At 32.0% G+C, this 15,018-nt stretch overlaps 2 pseudogenes; both read left to right on the forward strand.

Annotated features, from left to right (window-relative positions):
* The first annotated feature begins 112 nt into the window (after window positions 1-112).
* Window positions 113-4,449, forward strand: LOC120073604 (annotated as a pseudogene).
* A 9,499-nt stretch (window positions 4,450-13,948) lies between these two features.
* Window positions 13,949-14,857, forward strand: LOC120073605 (annotated as a pseudogene).
* Window positions 14,858-15,018: the final 161 nt, after the last annotated feature.

Raw genomic sequence — 15,018 nt, forward strand, 5'->3', positions numbered from 1 at the left:
CATATATGAAACACTCTATAAAACCCCCAATCAGACCCAAAAGTTTCAGTTTTCGAAAACAAATATCATCATCAATTTCATATCGATTTGATTTCACGAAGAACATTTGCAAATGGGTAGAAGAAATCGAGCACGTCCGAGAAGAGAACCTTTGATTCGACATGTTTGGCTTTGAATTTCGATTCCGAAATCTCCAAATTTGATGAATGCCTTCGATTTCACTCAATTCTGTCTATCGACATAGAATTTGCTGGTTTTATCAGAAAATCTCCATGGGGTTTGATCGAAGAAGCCATTTACGACGGCTTTCGATTCAATGTCAACCAAACGAAACTGATTCAATTGGGTATAATGGCTTGTGATGATTCTGGTCATATCGGCAGCACATGGGAGTTCAATTTCTCTGATTTCGACTTGGAAGTCGACGCCCAAGGCTTTTCTTTTGTTTCGTTTCTACAACAGAACGTCATCTATTTAAAAAAACTGAAGAAAGATGGAATGCCCATCAGATTATTCGCTTCAAATTTCCTCTCTACCATCCGAAAGCATATGGTTTTTAGATGGGTCACCTTCCATGGACTCTACGATATTGGGTATCTGATCAAAGCGATGGGTTTGATCACCATCTTGCCAGAATCAATGGAGGAATTCGCGACAGTGGTGGTGAATGGGAATTATGAGGTATTTAAAACATATGGCTCGATTCTGTGAAGGATTAGAAGATGGGGAACTTGAGCTTCAAAGACTAGGGTATTTGCTTAATCAAAAACGAATTGGATCACGCTGGATCCGATAGTTTACTCACAGCTTCTGTGCATTTTGAGATGATGCATCGATTTGATATGGATTCAGTGGTTTGTGATGGATTCTTGTATGGTTTTTCAAATAACCTTGAATCCATGGAGATGGAGATGAAGATGAAGGTCTGTCAGCCAAAGATGATTAGATTTGGTCAAATTCTATATATAAGCCCACTTTACTCCTTATTATGTTGCCTATTGATTTAGGTTTAGTGTATTAGAACATTCTTATTTTGTTGTTGTTGGTCTCTCATTGTATTGATTGTATTCAAAGTAATAAAAAAAAGAAAGTTTTCTGCTCCATTATTTGTAGATTTTGTTTCATTTTGTGATTCATTAATGACCCATTAGAGAAATTTTAAGATCAAATTACGTCCACTTACTCACATGCTTTGGTGGTTTACTAGACTTCCACCAACTTTTTTTTATGTTTGAATCACTAAAAAGGACTATAGAGATTAAAGATTAGTATTAATCAATTGGGATTTGTTATTGGAAGAGAAGTGGAATTTAATTAAATGTTAATCACAGTTTTAATTGGGTTGTTGGGAAATAGAGTTTAATCTGAGCTTATTTTAATTCAATCCATGTCACAAACCCTGCGTAATTAATGCAAACGTTAATTCTCTTCCAAATAGGAACTCCGACTTTTTTGTGACAAATAATTAAATAAAGTGTATCTATACTCAGAGATCTTAAACTTAGATTTAACCAATTTTATACAACGTTTACATATTTTTTAGACCAATATCATTTAATATCCTTAAATTTTAAGAAGCTATATCAATTAAAGTCTCAAATTTGATACAACCTCCAAAGCTTTAGATATAAATTGATATTTTTCCTATTCTTGTCTACCATTTGCGGCTTACACATTAGAGGCAATAACTTTTTTTAATAGTTCTAAGAGAACAATAATAATTTTTAATCCATTCATATTCTGATTTATTTCGACATGCTTCACAAAACAGTTTTTTTTATAAAACCTTGTTCATAGGAATCAATAGGGGCAAAAAAGTTATTTGGATTGAACTGTTTTTTTTCTTTAAAGAATAATAAAAGATGATTTCAAGTATGAATGTGATACAACCTAAACCCAACTTTAATGAGTTATAGTTATTTTATTTGTTTGATTTTTGGTATTTCTGAATGGTTATACATCTGAATGCATGTACGATTTTTGGTATGTTTGATCTTTGAATGTTGGTATTTCTGAATGGTTAGAAATCTGATCTGTTAGAAATTCAAATTTGATTTTTTTTGTATGTCTGAAATTTTCGGTATGTTTGATCTTTGAATGTTACTATTTAACTATTTGTAGGTAAAATTTGAAAATGACTCTATCGAATAATAATGAGTTAGAACAAGGTGGTTCAACTCCAACATCTATGAACATAAGTGAATCAACACCAATAAACAGTATTTCTAGTGGTAATGATCGATCTACGCTTATCACATTAGATACCAATAATAATGAGGATGTACTAAAAAGTAATAGGTTGACGTCAGTTGTATGGAATCATTATAAAAGACAAAAAATTAATGACACCATGAGAGCAATATGTAATTATTGTTGAAAAAAGTTTGGAGGGGAATCTAAAAATGGGACAAAGCATTTACATTACCATTTCAAAATTTGTCCCTTACAGAGACAAAGAGACATTAGACAATCATGTTTGAGACCCACTAAAACTAGTGAAAGAAAAGTAGTCCTAAACCCGACCATCTTTGATTATGAAGTTTCTAGAAGAGATCTTGCTTGTGCTATAATTTTACATGAATATCCAATAAATATGGTTGAACACAAAGGGTTTATAAAGTTTTTGAGTGGTGTTCATGTCACTCCCCGTACCAGATTACCCTCCTAACCTTGATGGAATGGTGACTGCAACAGTTCCCAACTCTTTTGCTGGCACTTACTGCCTATCTTACCTGTTAAACCTTGCTCAAACCCTTAATACATACATAATAAATCAGAACTTAACACATTTACATTACAGGGTTTTGCAGCATTGTTTATACATAGATAATACAACCTAGTGAGTCCCATCAAGAATACTAGTCACTAGACAGACACATGTGTACTAAACTAACATAGGTCTTCAATTATGCTTCCCTCAACTTGTTTCTTTAAGTGGCAAAGCAGCAGCAGAATAGTCTTTCTGTTCTTCTTCTTCTGCAATTTTCCTCTGGTAAGACAATCTTGAAAACTAGATTCTCCCAGCTTTCAAATGACACCAATTTCACTAAATTTGTTAATGTAGATTGCCGAAACCAAACTTTCGAAGTTCCTCTTCCTTTTAATCTTCCTGCCGCTTCCCGAATTCAAGGATTAACTGCCACGTGCCAAACCAATAAGTGAGTTTCTTTATTTAATATTTTTTTCTTTTCCTTTCTCCACAACTTCTATAAATAACATGAATTTTCACTTATTAAATATTTAATATATCATTCCTTTGGCTAAACATAATTGTTTAGGAACTTAGAATTCGGGGTTTACACTTAGCTACACAAGAGCTTATTTCTTCTTGCTTCCATCCTCTAACCCTCCTAAAACATGGCTTCATTTAACTCATTAGGAGAAATCTCATTTCTTACTTTTACTTAAAGTAATTAAGGTTCGGGTTTTACAGTTCAACCGTTGTTTAAGATGATTTCAAGAACCACGATAAGGAGAGATATAATAAAAATTTATGAAGAAGAGAGAATTAAAACAATGAAGTTTTTGGAAAACAATAGAAGTAGGGTTGCTCTTACTACGGACTATGTGGCTCATCTAGCCAGAAGAAAGAATACATGGTAATCCACCGCATATTTTACTGATGATTCTTAGGTCCTGCAAAGCAGACTCTTAAGGTAATTTAATCTTTTATTTGTTATGTATTTTGTTTTGTTCATTTGGTAGTTTTCATTTTAACATAATTATTACATAATACTACTATAGCTAGGTTGTACACGGTGCCACATCCACATACTGGACAGTTACTTTCTGAAGCATTAATGGAGTGAATTTTTTATTGGAACATAATCGTAAATTATCCACTTAACATTAGATTATTGTTCAAACAAATGATGCAATGGTTGACATTTTATTAAGGAAGTTAGATTAAGGACACTGTGTTTGCATGGAAGTTTGTTCCACATTCGTTGTTGTGCACATATTTTGAATTTGATAGTGAAAGATGGTTTGGCTGTAATTTTGGATGGTATAGAGAAGATTAGAGGTACTGTTCATTTCAGGACTCTTTCGGCAAAAAGGAAGGAAAATTTTGAAGAAGGGGCTCATCAATTACAAATTCCATGCACTAAAAAACTATGTCTTGATTGTGTTACAAGATGGAATTCAACCTTTGTGATGCTCAAAACTGCTTTGGAATACAAGGATGTATTTCCTCATCTAAAACAACTTGAACCACTATACACTTATCTTTCTTCAGATACTGATTGGAATTTTGCAAAAGAAATGTGTGATAGATTAGAACCATTTTACTTGATGTCTGAGTTGTTTTCTGGGTCAAATTATCCAACCTCCAATATCTTTTTTGAAGAAGTTTGTGAAATTAGGTTCGAACTTTCTAAGTGGCTTAACTCTGATATTGAGGAGGTACAAGTAATGGCATCAAGAATGATTGCTAATTTTGAAAAATAATAATGTGTGATTCATGGTGTATTGGCAATAGCTACAGTATTAGATCCTAGGTTTAAGATGAGATTGATCCAGTTTTATTTTCCTCAAATCTATGGATCTCATCATACGGTTGAAATTAAACTTGTTAGAGACTTGTGTTGTGATTTGATGAAGTTTTATAGTTCAAATTCAAGAACAATAGAAGAACCTCAACGTTCTACATCTACAATTAGTACTTCTTCAACTTCAAGGCGAGATGGAAGTAGTAGTTCAAATGCTCTTGTTAATAGGAAAGATCGATATCTCAAGTTTGAAGAATTTATTAATAATGTTGAAAATGATCTTGATAATGTCAAATCAGAGTTGGATCATTATTTGGATGAATCTCTTCTACCGCGGTCGGATGACTTTAACATTTTGCAATGGTGGAAGTTGAATGGAGTGAAGTAGTTTTGTATCAAATTGCAAAAGATATTCTAGTCGTTCTCGTCACTACTGTTGCTTCTGAATTTGCATTTAGTATTGGTGGTAGACATGTAGGTCCACATTGTTCTCAAATTCATGAAAATTTATTGGAAGTTTTGATGTGTACTCAAGAATTGTTATGGGCGGAAGGTATGAATTAGTATTATTGTTTAGTTTATTTAATAAACTTTTATTATTTACAATTTGAGATCTAATTTTTCTTTGACATGTCTTAAATAGATAAGCATACTCCTATAGATGCTAAAGTTTTGGAAAATGTTTTTGAGGATCGAGATCCAGATGATGTAAGTTATAAGTTCGTGTATTATTATTATTATTAATTTAATATTGATTTTATTAATATGTACAATATTTGTGTTATTTTTCAGGAATCATCTCTTACAAAGTTGGATGAAACTCGTTGACGGCGGCTTGGTTTGGTTATGTTATTGTCATGTTGTCATGTTGTCATGTTGTCATGTTGTGTTGTGTCTTAAACAAATATGTTGTTGTTGTCATGTTGTAACTTTTCTTTAAAAAAATTTTGATGGATATTTTTATTATTTAAGTTTAAGTAAAATTTTAATGAGAATTATTGATGGATTATGAATGGATGTTTTTATTGCTTAAGTTTATGTTGAATTTTAATGAGAATAATTGATGGATTATGAAATTTGAAATGTTTTTAATAGAAAAATTGATAATATTCTATTGAAATTTGCAATAAGAAATGTTTTGTTTCATTTAGAATTGCACTAGAAAAGTATGATTAAAAAAAAAAGGACAAAGGCGAGAAAATTTTCCCCACGGGAAAATTCGCATGGACGGGGAATGGTATAGGGGGGCGGGGCCGGCCGTGGACATGTCTAGGTACGAGATGGAATTCGCTCCTATCTACTTTTAGGGATAGTAGAAAGGTTGTTTTATTAAGTGCTAACTTTTAGTCTTGAACAATGGGCCCTACCCTCTCGCTGGCCTGAGACGGACCTAGTTTGGTGGTTAGATAACAGACTAGTTGTTCATTAGATGATCATCGAAACTTAAGGAACAAAAAGTAATTATTTGGGTAAAATGGTAATTTTAACCCAATTGTAATTATGAACAATCTGTGAATCGACTTACTGATCAAGGTTATATCAAGTGGATTGAAATATATAACTATAGTGAGGAGAGTGCAATTATTGGGCTTTAGTGCAGTGTCCCGATAGTTAACGAATGTTGATTAACTAGGTTAAAGAGTTTAGTCGGTTAAACTCAGATCGTTGGAGCTCATGATCTATAGGTCAATTAGGTCCCCAAACTAGCTCATATCGGGTTAAATCTTAGAGCAGTGTGATGAGCGAATTTGAAACGTTCAAATTCAATTAAAGGAATAAGGGTTGGTTATATATGATATACTTAAATCAAAAGTCATTTAATCATTTAATTATGAATTAAATAATAAGAAGCTTGGAAATATTAAATTCTATTTAAATGTTATTTTTGAGAGAAGTCGGGATTAAGTGTGAAAATATTAATTTAATATTTATATTAAATTAAGTTAAATTAATTAAAATATTTAATTAATTAAAATGTTAATTAATTATTATTTAATTAAAAGGTTTCATTAAATATCATTTAATTAAAAGGTTTAATTAAATATTTAAACTTGTTTTGTTTGAATTAATTTTAAATTCAAAGTGGATTTTAGAAATTCAATTAAAATTTGAATTTAAGAAATTCAATTTAAAATGGTTAGTGAATTTAGTTGGATTTTTTACTAATCTTCTTGCTTAAACACTTTCTAAACCTACATTTTGCCACCTAAATTTTACCAAATAAATTGGCAAATTTTTTGTCAATTTGTTGTTAATCCTATCATTCATAGCTTCTTCTATAAATAGAAGAAAAGAAGATGAGATTAAGAAGGATTTCCATGGTGAATTAATGCAAAATTTCTCTCTCAAATATTTTCCAATCAAGAACACCCAAATTCCAAAATTCCTTGAAATTCATCACAAATTTGGATCCCACAATCTGTTCTAAGGCCAGAGAATAGCAGGGAAGACTCTAGCATTGGTGCACGACATGTTTGTGATCAAAATCATCAAGTGGAGAGAGAGAATTTTGAGCTACAAAGGTACTGTTCTGAAACCCATATTTTTTTGTGAACAAGCATGCTTAATCTATGAAATTAGTGTAGTTAGAATATTTTTTTTATCCAAATTGCTTCTGCTATCATGTTCTTTCAAGGCAGAGCCTAAGTGTTAATGTACTAATGTACTCATACTTAGGAGGATCCTGAGGTGTATTAAAGGAAGTCTCGTATTTAGAAGGTGTCTAAGCATCATTCAAGAAGTAGAGCTTTGCATGTATCATTGTTATTGTCTTGTCTTTACAGATAAGTATAACATTGTAATTGCTTTACTTTATATTAATGGATTTATCTTTCTTAGGTACACTACCCACAGACATAGATGGTATTTTACCGAACTGGGTTACCAATTTCGATGTTACAACTGTGTTCATGTTCTCTACCTCTATTTATATTATTCTGCAAAAGTGTTACAACATTGTTCTTAACATCTATGATTGTGTGCTAGATTACCTTGTTTTAGACGTGTTATGGTGAAAGGAGAAAAAAATAACTTGCAAAATAGAGAAGAGTAATTATGCATTGATTTACCTACAAAATGGAGAAGTGTCTCAACTTACTCAAATGCTTAAGTCTGAAGTAGCAAGCTCATGGTGTGTTTGGTTGAACTTTTTAAGAATTTAATACTGAAAAGAAAAAATTCATTTTGAAAAAAGTTGAAGTTTGGGAACCATTTAAAATAGCTGTTGGAACAATGAATGTACGAAATAAGTTGGTTTAGGATAAACACTTGAAATTAACTTTAAAAAATGATTTTGAGTATTTAATGGTTAATATCTCCCTAATTTGTATAATTCGTATAATTACTAAAATGCCCTCAAAGGTCATCTACCTCACTTCCGCTATGTTGTTGTCTACCATTGGCTTCCATTGGCTAACTCCAACAACCGCTGATAGGGACCACACTGTTGTTGGCTAACTCCAGCCACCACCGTCGCTGGTCATTTTTGATAGAGACCACACCAGACGTCCAAATACTAATGCTCCATTATTTTAAATTAGTTTGTAATATTTTATAATTGTCTTTATAGTAAATTGGCATTAATAAAAAAAATACTTTTTAGCGTATAACAAACAAAAAAACTTGTATATAAAAAAAAGATTGAGAAAGAGTTATCAAACATATGTGTTTTATTTTGAATATATTTTTTTTATCAAAAGTATTTAAATAAAAATGACTTTTTGAAAAAAAAAAATAAAATTTCCAAGACAATTCAAATAAGCCTTTCATTTTTATAGAATGAAGAAGAAATTATACTTTATAAGTAGAATGACCAAAGATTTCCATTTTCCTCTTAGGTTTAGGATGTAAGTTTTTCTAATCCTAAATTAAGTTAACATTAAATCTAATTGGCCAATGACTAGTTGTCCATGTAGATATTGGGTCCAAGTCTACTTTAGACATCTGTTTTTTTTAGCCTTATTTTGTAAGGTTTATTTTCATGATAATTTTTAGGGGTGCTCGTGAGTTGGATTGAAACATATATTAAACTCAATCTAATAGTTTGGGTTGTAAGTTTCTTTAACCCTAATAATCTTTATTAAATAATGAACCTAACCCGACTCAACCCAACATATTTTAAACCCAAACCAATTTTTTGGTTGTAAGTTTTTTCAATCTAATAATTAGAGATGGTTATGGGTTGGGTTGGGTTGAAAGACTTTTTAGACCTAACCCAATTGTTCGGGTTATAAATTTTTTCAACCCAAATAATCATTATTAAAAAATAAATCCAACCCAACCCAACCATGAAATATTTGCGTTGGGTTGGTTCTGATTAATCAGATCATTTATTTAAATTTTTGTTCTAAAAAGAAGTAAAATGTAAATATGTAAAAATCTAATTTAATTATTTTCATATATTGAATTAAGATNTTTTTTTTTTTTTTTTTTGCCTTATTTTGTAAGGTTCATTTTCATGATAATTTAGAGGTCCTCTCAATCTAATTGTTTGGGTTGTAAGTTTCTTTAATTGTAAGTTTCTTTAACCCTAATAATCTTATTAAATAATGAACCTAACCCAACTCAACCCAACATATTTTAAACCCAAACCAATTGTTCGGTTGTAAGGTTCTTCAACTTAATAATTAGAGATGTTTATGAGTTGGATTGGGTTGAAAGACTTTTTAGACCCAATCCAATTGTTCGGGTTGTAAATTTTTTCAACCCAAATAATCCTTATTAAAAAATAAACCCAACCCAACCCAATCATGAAATATTTACGTTGGGTTGGTTCGAGTTAATCAGGTCATTTATTTAAATTTTTGTTCTAAAAAGAAGTAAAACGTAAATATGTAAAAATCTAATTTAATTATTTTCATATATTGAATTAAGATTAACAACTCAATTTCAATTTATATAGTGAAAACTTTGTTTCTAAAGTGCAAAGAAACTACTTTTAAGAATTGCTGAAGAATAAATTATTCAAAAAATATTGAAATTAAATAAAATTAAAATCAATATATGTGCAAATAATTGTCATAAGTAATAAAAAAAAAATATATATTAAAGTTAAAAATAAATTTGGGTTGGTTTTGGTTGGTTTTGGTTATATTAGGTGAACCCATGAACTAACCCAACCCATATAATTTTCATTTATTTAAACCTAACCCAACCCAAATGAGTTGATAACCTAACCCAAACCGCACGGGTTGTAAAACCCGAACTCTAATTATTTTAAGTAAGAGTAAGTAATATGATGTCTTCTAATGAGCTAAATGAAGCCCCATTTATTCTTCTTCCACTATTCTTTTTTTTTTTTCTTATGACACGACAATCAAATCTAGATTTTCGGATTTTCTTAGGAAAGGTAGTAGATGGAAGCAAGAAGGAATAGGCTCTTGGGTAGCTAAGTATAAACGTAGGACAAAACTCGGCTAGGCTAAGAAAGGTCATGCTTGATGATGTAATGCATAATAAGCATATGAACGAGACCATGCCATATAATGAGGTGTAGGGTTCAAGTAATATTGTGAGTGAAGTTAGCAAAAGGAAATTTGCTAAATCCTAGCCCTTCATCACCAATAGTGGGCCATGTGGCACAAGGAGGGTTCATGCTAGATTTTGGGCGGTAATATAAGCAAGATGGTCGAATTCATTGGGTCGGTTTGGACAAACTACTTAGGCTATTTGTGTAATTCCAGTGGCATTCGAAAGCTCTATGTGTTTATTTTCTTTGGCTGTGCTGCTAGAAGGAAAACTCGCCGGAATAAGGCCGGAGGGGAAAAATAAAGGCGAAGGGTTCGTTTCTCGAGTGAATCTAGGCCATCAGTGAAGAATTGAAGCTTCAGAACGAATTACGAAGCGTTTTGAGCTAAAAATTTGAGATAATATTGCTAACTCTGTTATAAACAACTTTGTAGAATGAAACTTTTTAAGATGAGGCCTGGAAATCGAGTTATATAATTTTGAATTTTAAATTGAAAATTGTTGAACAAGCAGGCAGCTGCTTGAATTGGGGCCAATGATAAATTTTTGAATCTTCAAATTAAACGACAAGGAATTTTGAGCTGAAACTTTAAGGTAATGTTGCTAACTCAATTCTAAACATGTTTATAGAAGGAAGTTTCTTCAAAAGAGGGCTGGATTTGGAGTTATGAATTTTTGAAGTTGTAACAGAGAATCTTTGCATAAGTAGACAGCTGCTTGGGAAGAACAAGCAAACAGCTCATATAGAGAATGAGGATCTCGTTTATGAAGGAAATATTGCTAATTTTGTGTTGAGTATCTCGCTCTAGAAGGAAATCCCATTAGTATCGCTAGTATCACTGGTAAGGTGAGTACCGCTAGTATCGCTGGTAAGGTGAGTATCGCTAGGAAAAGCTTGATCTTGATCATGAGGAGAATCTCGCTCATGAGGATCTTGCTCATGAGGAGAATCTCGCTCATGAGGAGAATCTCGCTAGTAAAGCTGTCTTTGATGATGAAAGTTCCATTAGTAAATGAACTATTTGAGGTATTTTGCTAAGAATTCTAAGTAGTTTAACCGGGAATTATGTCCTTCCAGGCCAAGAAGAGCTAGGAGAGGCGTATAACCCGTTAAGAGGCCAACGAGCTGTGATTTACTATGTGATGACTTACTATTTTAATGATTAGAAACTGTGATTTCTTTGAAGTTATTTCTCATGCTAAGTGTTTAAATGAAGTGCCAAGCAACATATGTTTGAAGCTATTTTGCATGCTAAGTAAAGCGTGTTTTCCATGGAATTGACATGATTTAAATATGTTATCTTGTCCAAATACTTTCAGCATGTTTAAGTAACTCCATTTTTATGATGAACCAGTACGATGGATGAACTAGTATGATGATTTGAGCAATAAGCCTTAGTGTTCAACTAAATGTTTATGACTAGTTATATGATGGATACTGAAGGACAATGAGAAGGTATTCTAAGGATACTGAAGGACAATGAGAAGGTATCCTAGTCAAGTACCTAAGGTATGACGGTACTTATAACCACGTGCATGTAGGTAATACGACGTCGAGGGATTGAGCAAAAGGGTTCTCCCCGACTAAGGTTGACATAGAGGGTTAGATCTAATAGTTCACTCTCAACTAAGGATAAGGGCAGTCATTTCTTCTCCTAGGCTAGAAGGATAGTTTGGAATTGCTAATGCTTATGAATGTTTATCAACGAATGATGTTACTAATGTATGAGTTTTCCAAGTAGGTTTTCCATATCTAACGCATGCTAATAGTTTTTTACAAGCTAGTTCAACATGATTTAAGTCAACTTATTTTACAAAGTATGAAGCATGCATTAGGGTTAAAGCTAAGGTTGAATGAAGCTTGATGTACTATGTTTTAAATACCTAAGATTGTCAAAGTACATGCATTGGTATTCCTAAACATAATGAAAAGGGATACTGAAGGTCGGGAAGGTATCCTAAAGAGTTTTTTATGCTTTATTCGAGAACTTGATAGCTTAAGTGAGTCGGATACTGAAGGTAAGAAAGGTATCTGAATAAATGTACCTAAGGTATTGACGGTACTTAGAAAACTCCACGTGTCGTAGGTAGTTCTGAATGAGAGGCCGAAGTATGGGTCTCCTAGGCTATATACTAGCAAAGAGAGGCCGAAGTATGGGTCTCTTGGCCGGTAACAGACGTTGGGAGCTAGAGCGATGTATGCTCATTCTCAACTAAGGAATAATAATGTTTAATGGTGGTTTTAAAGGTTTTATGTACACGTTTGCTTGGTATACTTTAGTTTCAGTATTATGTTTTTAAGCTTTCGGATTTGAGCATGAGATTTATATTTTTATTAAGTCACTTACTGGGCTTCTAGCTCACATTTTCAAATGTTTTCTTTCAGGTAGCGGTCAGTTCCCAAAATATTATTCTGCTGCTGCTCTGCCACTCAAAGAAACAGGTTGAAGGAAGCGTAATTGAAGTTCTATGTTAGTTAGTACACATGTGTCTGTCTAGTGACTAGTATTTTTTATGGGGCTCACTAGGTTGTATTATCCATGTATGAACAATGCTGCGAAACCCTGTAATGTAAATGTGTTAAGTTCTGAGTTAATTTGTATGTATTCAAGGTTTGAGCAATATTTAACAGGTAAGATAGGCAGCAAGTACCAGCAAAAGAGTTGGTACCTACTGCAGTCATCATTCCGTCCAGGTTAGGAGGGTAATTTGGTGCAGGGTGTGACACGGGTTGGGTTGGGTTAATCGATTTTTTCGGGTCATCAGATTTTTTGAACATCCCTACTAATAATTCTTATTAAATAATGAACCCAACCTATCATAAAATATTTGGATTGGGTTGATTGGTTTTTTCGGATCATTGGATTTTTTAAACACCCCTAATAATAATTCTTATTAAATAATGAACCCAACCTAATCATAAAATATTTGGATCGAGTTGGTTTAGATTATTCAAATCATTTATTTAAAATTTTTTTCAAAAAATAAGTAAAATGTCAATATGTAAAATTTTTATTTACTTATTTTCATATATTGAATTAAGATTGACAACTCAATTTCAATCAATATTATAAAAATTTCCTTTTTAAAGTGTTAAAAAAATTAGGAGTTGTAGTTGTTAGAGATAAATAATCTAGAAAAAAACTAATTAAACAAAATCTTTAAAAAAATGTACTAATTGTAAAATAAGTAAAAATACATACTTCTTAAAATTAATAATAAATTCATGTTGATTTGGATCATTTTAAGTGAACCTATGAATCAATCTAATCCATAAAATTTTCATTTATTTGAATCAATTCATACAATTTTTATACTAATAATTTTAACCCTAAGCTATTATAACTCTCCAATAACTACTTTTCTTATGAGTTCAAAAAATCATTAAATATAACTACGATATGCAATTGAGAAAATAATTTAAAAATTAATTAAAGAAAGCTGAACTTTTTAAATTTAAGAATCTTGGCAAAGTTATTATATGACTAATTTGTATATTAGTCAAACCAAGTTTTATCTTTTATGCAAATTTTTATTTTATTAATTTTTTTTTTTTATCTTTTGTGCAATATTTTATTTTATTAAAATTTTAGTTTTATCTTCTATTTTTTTCATATGATACAGCTTACAAAAATGAGATTATAATATTAAAAAAAATCCAAATAATTAATTCTTTATCATTATTATCTATTTCCCGTCTGTTTGACCATAAATTTTTTCCCGTTGAATAATTACGCTCTGACTTTAAACTAAAGATCATAATCAAATATGTCCTCTTCCAAATCGAAAACGATCTTATTCTTTTGGCGGGAAATTCAAAATCACACTCCCTTATCACCCAAGGTATCCTACATCTATTAGGATTTCCAAATCTTTTTTCCATATATGAAACACTTTATAAAATTCCCAATCAGATCCAAAAGTTTCAGTTTTCGAAAACAAATATCATCATCAATTTCATACCGATTTGATTTCACGAAGAACATTTACAAATGGGTAGAAGAAATCGAGCACGTTCGAGAAGAGAACCTTTGATTCGACAAGTTTGGGTTTCGAATTTCGATTCCAAAATCTCCAAATTCGATGAATGCCTTCGATCTCACTCAATTCTGTCTATCGACACAGAATTTGCTGGTTTTATCAGAAAATCTCCACGGGGTTTGATTGAAGAAGCCATTTACGATGACTTCCGATTCAATGTCAACCAAATGAAACTGATTCAATTGTGTATAACAACTTGTGATGATTCTGGTCATATCAGCGGCACATGGGATTTCAATTTCTCTGATTTCGACTCGGAAGCCGACGCTTAAGGCTCTTCTTTTGTTTCGTTTCTAGAACAGAACGACATCGATTTAAAAAAACTGAAGAAAGATGGAATGCCCATCAGATTATTTGTTGCATTCCTACCTATCATCCGAAAGCATAACGTTTTTAGATGGGTCACCTTCCATGAACTCTACGATATTGGGTATCTGATCAAAGCGATGGGTTTGATCACCGTCTTTCCAGAATCAATGGAGGAATTCGCGATAGTGGTGGTGAATGGGCTGGGAATTGTGAGGGATTTAAAACATATGGCTCGATTCTGTGAAGGATTAGAAGATAAGAAACTTGGGCTTCAAAGACTAGGGTATTTGCATAATCAAAAACGATTTGGATCGAAGCATAACGCTGGATCCGATAGTTTACTCACAGCTTCTGCGCATTTTGAGGTGATGCATCGATTTGATATGGATTCAGTGGTTTGTGATGGATTCTTATATAGTTTTTGAAATAACCTTGAATCCATGGAGATAGAGATGAAGATGAAGGTCTGTCAGTCGAAGATGATTAGATTTGGTCAAATTCCATATGCAATCCCACTTTTTTGTTATACTCCTTATTATGTTGCCTATTGATTTAGGTTTAGTATATTAGAGCATTCTTATTTTGTTGTTGTTGGTCTCTCATTGTATTGATTGTATTCAAAGTAATAAAAACAAGAAGGTTTTCTGCTCCATTCTTTGTGGATTTTGTTTCATTTTATGATTCATTAATGACCCATTAGAGAAATTTTAAG

The sequence above is a fragment of the Benincasa hispida genome, chromosome 3, assembly GCF_009727055.1.
Source record: "Benincasa hispida cultivar B227 chromosome 3, ASM972705v1, whole genome shotgun sequence".
Lineage (NCBI taxonomy): Eukaryota > Viridiplantae > Streptophyta > Magnoliopsida > Cucurbitales > Cucurbitaceae > Benincasa > Benincasa hispida.